Here is an 11,817-nt window from a genome sequence, read left to right as displayed (position 1 = left end):
TGCAACTTCAGATACGTAACTCAGGTGGGACCGCCGTGTGTGCCCTGTGATAGGAGCCGTGCATCCCAACCGTGAACGTAGAGACTGGGCCCGGTTTTTAGCTTGGTTCAATCTGAACTCTGCTGACTGATTCTGTGATCAAGTGCAGGCAAGTCTGCCCCCTGAGAGGATGTTGTCATGGGTGGAAGGGTTGAAGTGCAGTGACTGCGTCAACAAACAGGTGGTTTGAAAAGTCTTTTGGGAAGGATCTGGTACGCTGGTGTAATGCCTTTTCCCTTTACAAAGGTGTCCAGTAAACACAAGTGTTCCTGCATGTGTCCAGTAGCGCAGAGACCTCTGTACTTTCTTTGGACTGATTGTTGTGTAAGATCTGGGGGTTTTTGGACAGCTCTGAAAATTGTTCAAAAGGTATCTTGCATGTTGCGTGAAATGGGTCATCACTTCCATAAACCTCTAGCCTGTAAAGAAGAGCTGTGGAAGTAAGGAGATTTTCTTTTTTTTCTCTTTTTATTGTTACTGGGAGGAAAAGCAGTGATTAGCTATTGACCTGTGATACCCCAGATGCAGGCTGTGCAGTGCATTTGAGGTGGATCACTCCTGTACTGCCAAGACTGAGCCCAGACTCCTCAATGCTTTGCACACTGGCAGTGGAAGTCCTTGTGCAACTGTGGGTACTGGCTTTCTGTGCTGTAGCGTGAAAAATACAAAGCACTGGGGTTAAGGTTTGCAGAGAAGTGGGAAAAAGTTGATTATTTTGTGCTAGGAAGAGAATGTCCTGTAGTTTTCAAACTTTGAATGTCTCCACTTGGAATTTAAAAGCTGCTTTTAACTCAGTGGGCGGGAAGGTGTCTTGCAGTTACAGATGATCCGTTCCCTTAAGAAGGATCTTTGCCTTCTGAGTTGAGCTTTCTTGGCTTTACATGAAAAGTGCCTCAAGCTGTACGATTTCAGATGGCAGTGAGGGAATTACATCTCCATGGGGATTTAGAGACAAATCCAGAAGTATGTTGCCTTATCGTTTCAGTATATGAACTTTTCTAAACAGGATTTGCTGGGTTTTGAGCAAGAGACCCACTTCCCACGTGCCTACATAAACCCCGTTTTCTCAGACAGACACATGCATTGTGGTTTGTGATGCAATACTGACTTGATTCGTAAGCCGTCCTGTGCTGTGCTCTTCTGGGCTTGTCGTAGTCCTTTGAAACACAGCCCTGTGCATCAAAGGAGCAAGCTGTGTGATCTGCTTTCCCCCACAACATAGAGCAATGTAACTGTCGTAAGTACAGGCAGAACAAAACTAGTTGAGGGATTTGTGGGCTGCTGTTCGAATCATGGTGGGCCAGGAATCAGCCCATGCTTACTAATAAGTTTAATTGTCCTACGCCACCTGAGGGGCAGGGCAGTGTCAGGGCATTTTCCCAGGGAATAAAACTGGACATGTCTGATTCTCTCCGAGGGTCCCCTATGTAAAAAAAAACATCCTTCAGCACCATCTGGGTGCTTGGTGTTCTCAAAAGGACCCAAAGGGATGAAGTTCACTCCTGCTGCCTGCGTGACAGCAGGAATTATGTCTGCAGCTGTGCTTCTGCGCACTTCGAAACTGCCTCTGTTTCTTTGCTTGGTCAACCAGAAAAAAAAAACCAAAAAACCTACGCTGAGTTGGCCACAGTGTCTTGCTGTCCTCTCTGAAGGAAGTAAATTACCATCATCTCGCAGCTTGTCAAATGTGCACCAAGTGTGAAGAAGAACATGACGTGCACTGTCCTAAGCTCTCAGCAGGTCAGGTTTTGCTGTCCTCTGGAAACTGTCTAGCTCTTCAGCTTTTCTCCACGAAGGTCACATTGTTTGGAGTAGTGATGAGGTGGCCCCCCAAATGCCCCAGCTTTGTTTCTAAACGCTACTAAAGTATTTTGCCTCCTGAAGAGACTGTGTTCCTCATGAGGAACGGTTACTTCTCAATAAAGTGACCCCCTTTCCATCTAAAGGGATGCAGCTTGAGACTGTGGAGGTGGAGGTGCTTGGTGAGGGAGGCAGTCAGGCAGTGCCACTCGGGGGTGCCCAGCTGCGCAGGGCAGTGACGGCACCCGTGTGCCTGGCGAACGCTTCTCTCGCGGTGTTGCAGGGAGAAGGTGTGAGGGTGCTGGGAGAGAGCCGGCGCCCCTGGGAATGACAGCAGCTAAAGGTGAGGGCTGGCTGCGTGGGCAGCAAAGGGTGAGCCAGCCATTCCCTTTGCAAATGCAGTGGAGAGGGAGGGAGCCCCTCCATCAGCGCAGCAACCTCTGCTGGGGCAGGGCCGGAGGCACCGGCACCCAGGGCAGGGCTGGCAGGGGGTCTGAGAGAGCCACTCCGCCACCCCCTTGCTTACTGACCCTGTGGGGAAATCGCTTCGGGGGCAGCGATTAAAAAGTGCGTGCAAAGTTTTTAGGTCCAATTGGAACACTGAGAAGGGGTTCAGGGCCTTTCTCAGAGCGCCGCACGTTGCATGGTCATGTGTCATACACAGGTTTGGTGACTGGTTTCTCGCTTCTAATGCAAACGCGTACGCATCCTCAGTAGCACTGCTGAAGTGTTTTACGGACTACGCATGCTCCCCAAGCGGGATTTTGGCCTCTTTGGGGCAGAACTATTTCAGTTAGAGGTCACCATCTCCCACTACCACAATTATCTTTGTCCTATTTTAAACTCATTTTCTGTTGATGTCAGTGGATCCCAAGACCTTGTGTTCTCTTGCAGCCAGAACTTTCCTCATTGGAAGTCTTCTTCCTGCGCAACTTAGATAACGGTGCTCTTTCCACTACCTGGTCTTTGTTTATCACCCTTGCCAAGGCTGCCTCCCTTGATGAGAAGTCTCTTCATTTGTAAATACTCTAGAGAGTGGGCCAGCTCGGTGAAGGTGTCACCTCGACAGAGGGGAAGGTGGAGGGTCAGATCTCTGCATGTGGCAGGGGCTGCATTAACCCTCATCTCCCGCTGCGTGAATGACCGCAGGCAGAGGCACTGTGCAAGGAACATCAAGCCTTTAATGAATTAAGACAGACAGATCTGGTAGAGGGCTGGGGTTGCAGTGGGCAGGTGCAGGTCACACGTCAGAGGGATCTGTGCTCCACACCTCCTCTATCAATATATCAACTGTGACTGGCGCGGTGTGGAGCACTTTGTCTCCTGGTGTTCCTCAGGGTTCTGGCTCGCTTGGTGGGCACGTAGTCGCTATTGGATGCCCTCTGCTTGCTGCTGACCCCTGCTCCCCACTACAGCCCACCGCCGTGGCATCCCTGTCCGGCTTCCCCTCCCAGAGGGTTTTGGAGCTTTTTGCCACCGGGCACACCACCATCTTCTTCCTCTTCTTGGGTGGCATGCTGCCCCATGGGGACGTCTCTGGCATCCTAAGGGTGTCAGCCAATGTGGGGCGCTTGGCCTGTTTGCCAGCAGCCTTGCCTGATCTGGGCACCACCCGGCAGGAGGAGATGCCCGGTGGTGGTGGCAAGAGGGTCAAAATGACCCAGGGCTGCCTCCGCAGCACCTCCTCCACCAGTTGGGACATGCAGGGTGGATGATGTAGGGGTGCAGTCGGGGGCTGGCCAGGGGACTCTTCAGCAGGATCTGCTGAGGACTCTCTGGGAGACCCTGGTGGGGACCCTCTGAGCATCCCTTCAAGGGGCTCTCCTCTGAAGTGTCCATAGGACCCTCCTGAGAGGGCTCCATGGGACTCTCTGGCAGCCGGGTGGGGAAGACCGCTGCCAGCCCACCCTGCTTGCCTTTGGCGTCCAGCAAGGGGGATGTTGCCACCCTCTGCCAGGAGGGGTTGGTGTCCTCCTGCATTGCAGCCACCACTTGGTCCTTGGGACAGTCGCCCTCCATCATGCACTCCAAGAGGTCAGGGATCCTGTTGAGGGTGGTGGTCAAGACAGGGACATCAGGGACACCACAGTCAGTGTTCTTGCTGTCCCCCAGCCCTGCCACCAGTGATTGCTCCTTGGAGCAGCCACCCTTTGCCACGTACTCTGAGAGCTCCGGGAGCTTGTTGAGGAGGGTGGTCAAGCAGGAGCCGCTGAAAACTTCAGGGAGCTCCAGGATGCTGTCGAGCCAGGTGAGCAGGTCACTGCTGTCCATGGTGGCCAAATGCTCATCCTGAAACTGCAGATTGTCCTCTGCCAGCTCAGGAGAGGCCTCGTTGAAGGCATCTGGCCCCAGCTTGGGCAGGTCCAGGAGATTCTCTGGGCTTGGTGGGGTGGTCACCACTTCTGAAAAAGCAAACGAAGCCAAGCCACCCCCAGGGTGATGCAAGCCTTCCTTGGTGCAGGTCACCCCCTATGGGCTCTGCCACGCTGCAGACCTCACCTTGGTGCTTGGTCCTGCTTCTGCCAGAGAGCATATCCAGGGTGGGCTGGCAGGGGGTGGCAGCAGGGATGCCATCCTCACTGGCCACCACGTCGTTGTTAAAGGCCTCCAACAGCTTCTGGGCGCTGCCAGGATGGGTGCAGAGCACAGGGGGGACCTGCACGCAGTGCTGAGCCGCAGGGTGTTGGGGTGGCAGGGGCCCAGCATGGGCAGGGACGTTCAGCACAGTGCAGCCCGTAGGGTAGAGGGGCTGCCCCTGGTCCACGTCCCATGGGCCCAGCCCCACTGGCTGGTGGGGCACAAGTGTCCCCATCACCACTTGCTGTCCCTGGCCATAGGCAGAGGGACAAGGAGCAGGCAGAGGGGGCAGCCGCACAGCGCTGGGGAGCTGCAGCACGTGTGGCAGCTGCACAACCTGCCCCGAGTCCCCCAGGGGCCCCTGCACCCCCTGCCAGGTTGCCTGGGCGGGCTGATGGGTGATGCTGTGGAGCTGGGAAGGCCAAACGGTGATCAGCAGCCCTGGGACAGAGGGCAGCACACCAGCAGTGACCGATGGCGGCATGGTCAGGGTGGTGAAGCTTGTGCCAGGCACCTCTGATGCCGTCGGCAGCTGGAGGGGGAACCTCTCTGTTGGCAGAAGCGAAGGGGGGTGATGGGGTGAGATGCTGGCCGGCACAGCTGGTTGGGGGTTACCTGGAGGGCAGGAGCACCACGAGGAGCGTGCTGCTCTATGCCGTGGCAGTTGGCCAGCGTGGTGTTTGTTGGGGCAAACAGTGTTCTGGGGTTCCATCTCCGTGGCGATCATTCCGCCAGCACCTGGGTCAGCCAGCGTTGTGACAGTTTGACTTTTAATGACAGAACGACTTCCCATCTCAATGGTTTCCCATCCTGCTGATGCTTTCCTGCCCTCAGCGCTGATTTCCCACCCCCACCATAGTTTCCCATCACAACTGTTTTTTGGTTTGGGAGTCAAGTTTCATGTGAAAGGGGAGTTTTCACCTAATTTCTGTTGATGTCAGTGGATCCCAAGACCTGGTCAGCTTGTATTCTCTTGCAGCCAGAACTTCCCTCATCTGAAGGCTTCTTTCTGCCTTCTTTCAGCCAGGGCAGGGCTGGGAGGGAGTTTGAGAGAGCCACTCCTCCACTGCCTTGCTTAGGGACCCTGTGGGGAAATTGCTTTGGGGTGGGGGCAATTTGAGAAAACTGGGACCTCAGAGAAGCATAGTATTACAGGAAGGTTTTTAGGGTAAAAGACAGCTGTCGCTTTCAGGATGGCCGGCATTCACCATCCTAAATGTGTGTTGCCACGGCTCCCTAAGCAGCGCAGCCTGCAACCTCAGCACGTGCTGACAGGAGTAACGGGGGCTGGAGCGGAGTGGAGAGCCCGCGGCCAGGCTCTGTTATGCTCCTGCAGGAAGGGGAACTTGACGGTACCACAGAGCTGATGAGATGTCCACTGCCATGATTTTCCCTTTTATAACAAATTCTACCAGGGATGAGCAATGACAGAAAAGGCAGGAATATGGTTACACTAGTACTTCACAGTCCCTTGAACTTGTTGTAGTTCCAGCGTACTGGATGGATTGTGCCCAGATTCTTTCTTTTCCAGTGAGTCTGGTGGAAGAGAGGCAGCTCCTGCAACCCACCAGACTCCTTGGAATTTAACTTCTCGTGCTGGCCCTTGGCACTTTGACTCTGGGACTTCCAGTCCCAACTTGATTAGTGTTGCCCAAATGTTTTTCATTGCATCTGTAACGCTTTCTGGCCCTTCTGCCCCGCTGAGGATGCCATCAATGTATCGATACACTGTGGGGCCAGGTGGAATGGTGATCTGTGCTAGGACTGTGGCCGGAGCATTGTGAGCGATAGTGGGGCAGTGTTTGTATCCTTGCAGAAAACTGTTTGAAAACATACTGAGTCCCGCTCCAGGCAAAGGCAAACTGGGCTTTTTCTTGTGCGTGGAGCAGAATCACGAGGAATGCATCTCTAACATGTAAAGCATCTAAAGCTAACCTAACATCTATGTTAACCCTAACGTCCCCCCAAAATCACTGGGTAGCTAGGTTACTGACAACGAAAGGAGAGGAAACAGCACTGTGAGAATGAAAATACCCCACTAAGTCTTTTTGTCCCACAAATTTTTTTGTCTACCTATACAACAGAAGTGTTCTTTCGTGTTAAAGTCAGAGTATGTTCTGATTTGCACTGCCCCACTAAATGGTTTTATGCTGTAAAGGTTTACTAAGAAATAATTGTTAGTGTTCTTCTTGGTTATGCACCCACATCTTATAATGAAAAAATTAGATGATAACATCTTTGCTGTGCTACACTGTTCTATAACTGAGAGTTAGGTTGTGTTTTCATTTTAAGCATTCTCAAAAAAGTACGGATAATTACAGCTTTTACTAACAGCACTGCAGCAAATGTGAATTCACTGGTGGGCTTTTAAGCCTCACCTCGGCATGTTTGATGTAGGAACAAACATTACAAGTACTCTAGTATTTTTGCCAATGCTTTCCTGCACAAATTGTATTAAAAGCATAGATTCTTCCGGTCTTCCATGCAGAAAGTATGGTGAGAATAAATCTGATATTAAAATGACTTCTTCAGATGTCAGAGGTTTATTTAGAAATGTCCACTACCTGTATTTTTTCTTATTTACTTGCAGTGGGTCATAACAACCTGCAGAGAAGATATGCAAAGTACGTCATCCCTATTATTTCCATTCCTGGGTTATGATAGCATTTGGCACAGAATTTTAGATCAGTTGCAAAAAGTAATGCTGGGCCACACATATACAGATTGATCCATGATCCCAGGTAGCTGTATGGGATTTGGTAATTTTCTTTAACAAGTAAAGGAAAACTGCATGTATTATGCAAATGAGAATTTAGTGAGACAAAGGGCAGGTCCAGTTCCTTTTTCACTAATACACAGAGATGTTCTAACATATCAAACGAAAAGAATTTCTAAAGAAGTAGACCTTTCTGAGCTGGAGAAGAGGTAGATGAAATAGAAAAGATAGATCTAAAATCTGCAGCAATATATTGCCTCTAAAGGAAGATGTGTTGGGGTTTTTTTCTTTCATGGAAACAAATGAACAATTACTGTGCGATTCTCCAAACTGGAAATTTGCAAAAAGCTGTGTAGCGTGGTTTTCAGCAGTATAAAAAGCAAAAGCTCTTTAGGGTTTCAAGTACCTCTTTGCAACAGCTGTTAGAAATATGCAAACATGCAGATTGTTCCATTGTATGAAAACGCCTTCATTTACTACTTATTTGTTATACAGGGAGTAAACTAGCAGTGACAACCGTTGGAAAGTTTTAGATGAATAAAAAAATCCTCCAAACCAGGAAAAATACTGTGCTATCAGGTAGCTGCAGCTTTGCTGTGTGAGCTTATTATTCACGTAGAGACTTCTTCTAAATGTGTCACTTAAGGCAGGGATGGCTTCTAATTCTAAAAAGCCATTTGCCTAGAGCAGTCGCTCATGTGCCACATACAGGATTTTTATGCTAACACTATTAAAAAATTTCCCTAGAAAATTTTCCACCTCCTTCAAGTAAATACAACCGATGTCCCTAACTGTCTCAGTTTCCTATTCCACCATAGGTTGCTGTATTTCAAAGACAAAGTTAACCAACGGCTGGTTACTAACCGAGGGCTCAATCCAATTTTTGCAGCAGTCAGGTAGAGAGTTGCCATTTAGTCTGGACCCACTGAAGTGCCAATGTAAATATAAACAAAATAAGGTATATCAAACTTTAGGTTCTCTAGCAAAACAACGGAAAGGATATGAAGAGCTACGTCTTGTCTACTGTCTGTTCCCCATTTGTGTGGTGATCGGCTCCCTGGAAAACAAGAGTCTGGGCTGGTCCTGGCTGTGCCCATGAATATGCCAGCTGAGTGCTAGGTGGTAGCAAGGAGAGCACTAGAGAAAAGCACAGACCCATTGACCCAGCACCGCCGTTCTCATGTTCTTCATGCCTTTGAGGCCTGTTACCCTAAGGCTTAACCCTTAGACTTAATCCTATCTTAAGACTTAACCTTAAGACCCCTGAGACTTAAACTTAAGAAGTAAAGCTGAAACTTAAAGATTTTAACACTAAGAATTGACCCTAGGTCTTAAATTTAAGACTTAACATTAAGACGTAACCCTAAGACTTAACCTTAAAACTTAACCCTGAGACCTAACCCTAAGACTTAACATTAAGACTTAACCTTAAAACTTAACCCTAAGACTGAACCATAAGACTTAACCTTAAGACATAACCCTGAGACTTAACCCTAAGACTTCACCTTAAGACTTAACTGTAAGTTTTAACCTTAAAAATCAACCCTAAGACTCAACATTAAGACTTAACCCTAGGACTTAACACTAAGACTTAACCCTGAGACTTAGCCTTAAGAAGTAACCGTAGGACTTTAACCCTGAAACTTAACCTTAAAACTTTAACACTAAAACTTAAATTTAAGACTTAACCCTGAGATTTAACCTTATAAGACTTATCCCTAAGACTTTAACCCTAGGACTTAAATTTAAGACTTCACCCTAAGACTTAATCCTAAAAGTTAACCTTAAGACTTAACCCAAAGACATAACCCTGATACTTAATGTTTAGACTTCACCTTAAAACTTAACCCTAAGACTTAACCCTGAGACTTAATCTTAAAGATTTTAACCCTAAGAATTAACCCTATGATTTAACCCTATGACTTAACCCTAAGACTTAAACATAAGACTTAACCCTAAGACTGAACCCTAAGACTAAACCCTAAGACTTAACCCTGAGATTAACCTTGAGACTTAACCCTAAGACTTATCCCCAAGACTTAAACTTATTACTTAACCATAAGACTTAACCCTGAGATTAAATCTTAAGACTTTAACCCTAAGACTTAATATTAATACTTAACCTTAAGACAACACCATAAGACTTAACCCTAAGACATAAACCTAAGATGTAACCTTAAAGACTTAACTATAAGTCTTATCCTTAAGACTTAACCCTAAGACATAACTCTAAGACTTAATCTTAAGTCTTAACCGTAAGACTTAACCCTAAGACTCATCCTTAAGACTTAACCCTAAGACTTAAACTTAAGACTCATCCTTAAGACTTAACCCTAAGACTTAAACTTAAGACTTAACCCTAAGAATTAACCCTAAGACTTAAACTTAAGACTTAACCCTAAGAATTAACCCTAAGACTTAAATTTAATACTTAACCCTAAGACTTAACCTTAAAACTTAACCCTAAGACTGAACCCTAAGACTAAACCCTAAGACTTAACCTTAATACTTATCCCTAAGACTTAACCTTAAGACTTAACTCTAAGACTGAACCTTAAGACATATCCCTGAGGCTTAACATTGAGCCTTATACTTGAGACTTTACCCTAAGACTTAACCCTGAGATTTAATCTTAAGACTTTAACCTTAAGACATAACCCTAAGACTTAACCCTGTCTTAACCTTAAAACTTAACCCTAGGACTTCACCCTAAAACTTAACCCTAAGACTTATCCCTAAGTCTTAAACCTTAAGATTTAACCTTAAGTCTTAACCCTAAGACATATGCCCTATAGAATAGGTTTTGTATTTGATGTTTTTTATATAAGTATTGCACTGATGACATGAATGAGAGTGGTATAAAAGCAGGAACCGTCCAATACACGAGGGCTGAGAAATGAAGATGCAGAAAAGTGAAGTGGTTGGGGTTGGATTTATATGAAGCTTCTACAGAGGGGGAAAAAACAGTTTCTTGTTGGAAGAAGGGTTCGCTGGGGTCAAGAAGACGCTCAATATGAGTTACGCATCTTGCTCAACTTTATTAGTTTCTAACACTACTTATATAGAACCGATACACATGCATATTCGTAAAGCAGAAATAGAATTGGTTAGTAGTCTCTAAACGTGCGTGGTTCTCACATCCGTAATTATCATGACTAAAATAAGCATTCTATCCATGTAGCTAATTGTGTTGCTGTGCTTCAGCCTTGTAGTTTGTTACTCCCTATTTTCCCATACCGCTCCCTCTCTTTCTTGGCCCCGCACCTGCTTTCCCAGCAGCTGTAGCTTGTTACAGCCACGGCCTGTTGGCACAACATAATTACTTGGTCTCAGGATTCAAGAATAGCTCAAGGCTACCTTTCTTGTTAACTTCAGCACAGCAACTTCAGCACAATTCTGATTACAGGCCTATTCTAATACCAGGCCTGGATTGTGCAGATCTTCAGAGATTCTAAGGCCACACTTCTGCAGCCATTCTTCTACAGTTTCTCTTTTAGTTGCTATCTAGATTGAAGAGTATTAGTAATGTCCAGCTGTTGATTTCTGTCTGTGTTTTGAGGATTCTGAGGGGCCTGCCTGTTCCTCAAAGTTCATGTCAGACGGTGACCTTAAGCTTTCCCTTCTCTTTTATGATATGTAGCCACACTCCAGCAGTACTGTCAATCATTTTAATCTGTGACTTGCTTTGTATTCTTACTACCAAAATAACAGGCTCCTTTTGAAGACTGTGTGTGTATATATATATATATATATATATGAGCTATCCAGAATTTTGTAAACCTAATCTATCAGTATAAAGGCAGTTGTTATTCTAAAACAAGCTCAGTAAGAAGACTACAAGAGGATGTGATTCAACATACTCTTAAAGTGTATCTCAAAAGAGCTTTCAGATATTTGTATTCCTTTAATTGTATTTGTATAGTGAAGAAACAGAAGGAACAACAATCTAACACAAAGTCCTGCCTTCAGTCACCAGAGTAATATTTGCAGTCAAACTATGGCTCTTAGATCACAACAGATTTCTTTGGGTTTTGTTAGAAAAAAATACCTGATGGCAGTGTGTTCCTGTGTATTGTTCAAGGAAGAACAATACCTGAGCCTTTTTTATGTGTTAGGAAACAGAAATCCTCATGAACAGCTGCTGATAGTCGAAGGTGCTCAGCTGAGAAAGACGATGAGAGGTTCATCATCTGCGCAGATGCCTGCTGGTGGCAGGCAAAATTTCATACCTTTGGGTTCAATCTAGAGACAGGTCTAATTGTATAATAAAATAAGTTAAAGGCGTATTTCATGTTCTTAGAACGTTCTTCATGCTCATTTAACTGTTTTGTTAGGGCATGGTTGGACAACTGCAGCAGGAGCTTGCTGATGCACTTAAAAAGCAGTCTATGCCAGAAGCTTCACTTGAAGTTACTACACGCTACCACAGTGACCTGGAGAGAGACAAGCTGCACTTGCAAAAGGAGTTGGAAAAAAAGTTGAAAACTAATGTCCTTAATGTCTGTAACTATAAGAAATCTGACTGTAGCTGTTGAAAGTAGGAGCGAAGGTTGTCCTTTTGCACCACGTTTTGCAGTGTTCTTATGAAAACTGAAGTATAGAGGGAACCAGAGGAGCTTTGCAGGAAAGCTGTAGGGTGATTTTGTGTATGTGTGCATGTCATCTCATCCCCCAAAGTTGCAACC

Source organism: Falco punctatus (genome assembly GCF_963210335.1).
Source record: "Falco punctatus genome assembly, contig: scaffold_23, whole genome shotgun sequence".
In the NCBI taxonomy this organism is placed as follows: domain Eukaryota; kingdom Metazoa; phylum Chordata; class Aves; order Falconiformes; family Falconidae; genus Falco; species Falco punctatus.
Note: the sequence above shows the minus strand (reverse complement) of the source record.